This window comes from Megalobrama amblycephala, linkage group LG15, assembly GCF_018812025.1.
Source record: "Megalobrama amblycephala isolate DHTTF-2021 linkage group LG15, ASM1881202v1, whole genome shotgun sequence".
Taxonomy (NCBI): domain Eukaryota; kingdom Metazoa; phylum Chordata; class Actinopteri; order Cypriniformes; family Xenocyprididae; genus Megalobrama; species Megalobrama amblycephala.
Window position 1 is genome coordinate 7,341,588 of NC_063058.1, and position 3,803 is coordinate 7,345,390.

General features: G+C 35.2%; 1 pseudogene; it reads right to left on the reverse strand.

Moving 5' to 3' along the window:
- Positions 1-331: 331 nt before the first annotated feature.
- LOC125247117 lies at positions 332-3,448 on the reverse strand (annotated as a pseudogene).
- Between the last annotated feature and the right edge of the window lie 355 nt (positions 3,449-3,803).

A 3,803-nucleotide genomic window follows, 5' to 3' on the forward strand; every position in this document is an offset into this window, starting at 1 on the left:
AATTGACAGTATGTTAGTCATTCAGACTGATGATGATTTATTCATTTCAAATATTAGGATTATTATTCAAATGTTTCCTAACAACAAAAGATGTTGAGTGTTTAATGCTATGAAGCATCCTTATAATTTCAGATGTATTGTACTCAGGGATGCTGTCACGTTGGTCAAGTGTGATTTAACAGGAACTCGAAGATGAATTAGTAATAACAGGCTTTATTAGCAGAACAGAATGTAACCAAATGTGTTATGGAATATGATCATGGAATATTTTCAGTGAAACTTATAAATTATGAAACCTAAAGTAGATTTTGAATCCATTGTTTGAACAGCATTGGCAACCCATTGGTTTTATTTGAACATTATGCATTTGTTTCCATTTGTGAACAGTTGGAAAAAAAAAACATGAACATTGAGAAGTTATAAGTAGGTTAGATATGCATTAAAAGAAGCCTCACAATAAACGGCTAATCTGACAGTTTTTTTTTTTTTTTTTTTCATCAGTTACAAACACCATACACATTCTTAGATAATACAAAAAGAGAAAATATATAAGAAATATAAGAAATATATTTTAGCAAATTATTGTGTATTCAGATATTAATCAAATTTGTATATCTCTGACAGAAGGAAAGGAAGCAGGTCAGCGATAAAAAAGAAGTACAGCTGCTTCAGTTATCTCTTTGGAAGCACTCCATCCTGTATTAGTACCATAGCCATCCCAGTCGAAACCCGCAAAGTCCCCGCACTGTCTAGGGACCGCCTCAGGAAAGTGTCCACCTCCACCAATACAGAACTGCAAAAATATGAGTACATTAATAACAACAAAACAAACCTATTTCCATCATATAACATTGCAGTTGATTTACTTCTGTTGTAATTGTATTCACTGTAAATAACATTTCTTCTTCATTTATACACTAAAGCATGAATTATTGCCTATGGTGATCAGCAGCACTTCACCAATGCTGTTCATGAACATTGTTGTAAATAATCCAAAATATTTGTTTAGCTCACATGTTCAGTTTCACAACCGGTTGGTTTAGTGCCCGAACAAAGTGCCATGGCTGCCTTTTCATTATTGAAGACTCTGAATGTGATGAATCCAGGCTCAAATATTGCTGAAAAAAACACAGAATATATAATTGATGATGGTCTGTCATGGTCCATGCACACAGAATGGCATTCATTAATTAAAGTGATTCCATCTCAACATTGATGATGCTTTGTAAATAATAGGCCTGAATAACCTGATCTCACAGCCATTTGTAGGTATTATACGAGGTGGCTAATTTGTATGAATTCATATGACCTTAAACTTCCCCTAAACCTACCGGTCACTGGGGTTTAGACAAATCGTATCAATTTGTACGAGTGACGTTGTACGAATTTGTACGAATTACCCACCTTGTAAAATACATACAAATTGGTCGTGAGATAGCACTGGCCTACACCATCACTGAATAATACACAGATTTTATGTCAGTCAATGTAGCTACTTTCTTTAAAAATATTTGAAAAATATTGGCCCAAGAGGAATTGCTGTACCTCTTGAATTAGGTCCATACAGTTTTTTGGTTGAATCCACATTTCCAGTATCATACACTATTGGAATAGCAGGTCCATTGTCAGTTTTGCAAGTCCCGATTCCAAAGCTCACAGGGAATTTCTGGGAAAATAACATAAAAAGGTTTTTTTTTTTTTTTTTTGTTTGTTTTTTACAGAATTGTAGTCTTTTGCCTTTAACTTATATTTTATGTAAAACTCAAAGCTGCTGTCAAAGTTTGTCTGACTTTGAATAAATTGAGAAGGTTTCCTCCGTATTGAGTTAAGAAGCGATTTTCAGTGTGGTATCTCAGGATGGAGGCAGTGCTCCAGTTTTCCATCACCATATTATTAGGAACATGCCACACAGACACATCCTGTGCCCGCAATTTCAAAGTATCCAGGATTCTATGACAGAAAGAAATACAGACTGTTCATTCATTTTGTAGATTAACATGTTTTAATTGTTGAATGTAATAAAGAAATTACCTTATAATCATCACTTGTAGCGGCCTCTGCAGTTCCAAATGTGACTTTGTTTGCCCATGCTCCTTCACCATCAGGCCGGTTTGCGTTGCTGCCCTGCTCACTAGTCCAGCGATCACCAACAGTACACTTTCCATACATGTTGTTTTCATGAACGCTGGCCACTAGCGTCCAGCCGCCACCCGCAGTGGTCATATCACAAAACGTCTGGTAAAGGACCCCACTTGGTGTGATCAGATAGTACAGGCCATCTGCATTAACAGAAGCATTGCTGAGTCACCTTAAATTGAGTTGTTGCTTAAGATAACAAAAATGAATTCAAAAATACCATACCCTCATAAACTTGATATTTGTCAAGAATTTCTTTGCAGCTTCGAGCAACATATTTAATTCTGTCCTGAAGTTTTTCAAGCTCACGGTTGCTGTTGGTATCAGTAAATTTAATACATGATGCTTCTGTTTCTACAAACATAGCTCCCACTGTAGAAACATAACAAAAAGAGTAAACACTGGTTACTCCATGGCATTATGTAAGTTTTTCATTTTTTACTCCCACCAGATGGCACTAATCTACCTTCAAAAAATTTGATTTTAAATGCCTTGTCTCTATTTTAAAGCTGCAGTCCGCAACTTTTTTTGTGTTAAAAATTTACAAAAAGTATATAATGAGAATATGCAACATGAATCCATTTTCCCAAACCGTGTTTTTGTCTTACCCTGAATCATTATGGTACACTTATAATAAGTGTTTATATTCTGACTATTTCAGGCCGGACTGGTAGGACTCGCCGCAGAGTATCACAGTAACTGCGTGACTCGCCATAGACATACACAGAGAAAAGTAGCTCCGGCTACAATGTTCCTCTGCAAGACGCATGCAGTTCTGTTTATTAACCGCTAGAGGGCCAAAAATCGCGGACAGCAGCTTTAACATGGAATACTGCTTTATTTGAAAAATAATTTAAAAATATATTAGAAAAATAGCTAATAAAATTGTATAAATATTGCATAGTATCATAAAATACCCTCAAAATGTTAAATAATAATCAAAAAATATTATTGAACAAAAATATATTACATTGGTTTTCCTGAAAAAAAGAAGTTACATTTCAAGTGTGACACCTAAATGGAGAGGACAATAGAGTTAAGATAAATTAGTATCAATCAAATCAGATAATTACACTTACTGCATTTAGCATCACAGCAGCATAAACTCAGTGTGAGACTGAGAAGGATCCCAAAAAACATTTTTGTAAGAAAGGATGATTTTCTGTCCAGTGTGTCTTGGGAATATCCCAGATGAGTCCCCAGATCTGTTAGATTGTTTTTTTAAGGTAGACTATCTGAAGCCTTGAAGCTATCAGTCATCAGTTGGAAACAGGTGCCTCAACTCCTGTGATGTGTGGCAGCAGCAGCAGCGTGAGATATATCATATTTATACACACAAGATCAAGCAACCTCCAGGATGTCCTGGACATCCAATCATAGTACAGATATCAAACCATACCATATATGGCATATTGAGAAATATAGTAACAAGTAAGAGATGTGTGTGTCTATAAAACAAGGGCAGTCTTACACAAGAATAGTCAAAAGTGGTGCCTAAGAAATAAGAACATATTAACAGTCTGCATACTAAAGGAGAACAGTTCTTCATGATTAAAAACACTCTGAAAACTTGCAAACCTGAAATGGTAATGTGTTTGGTTCAATGTTTTGTGTGAAGAATGTTTACTAAAAAGCAAACGTTGTGATTAAACTGACATTTTTTCTAT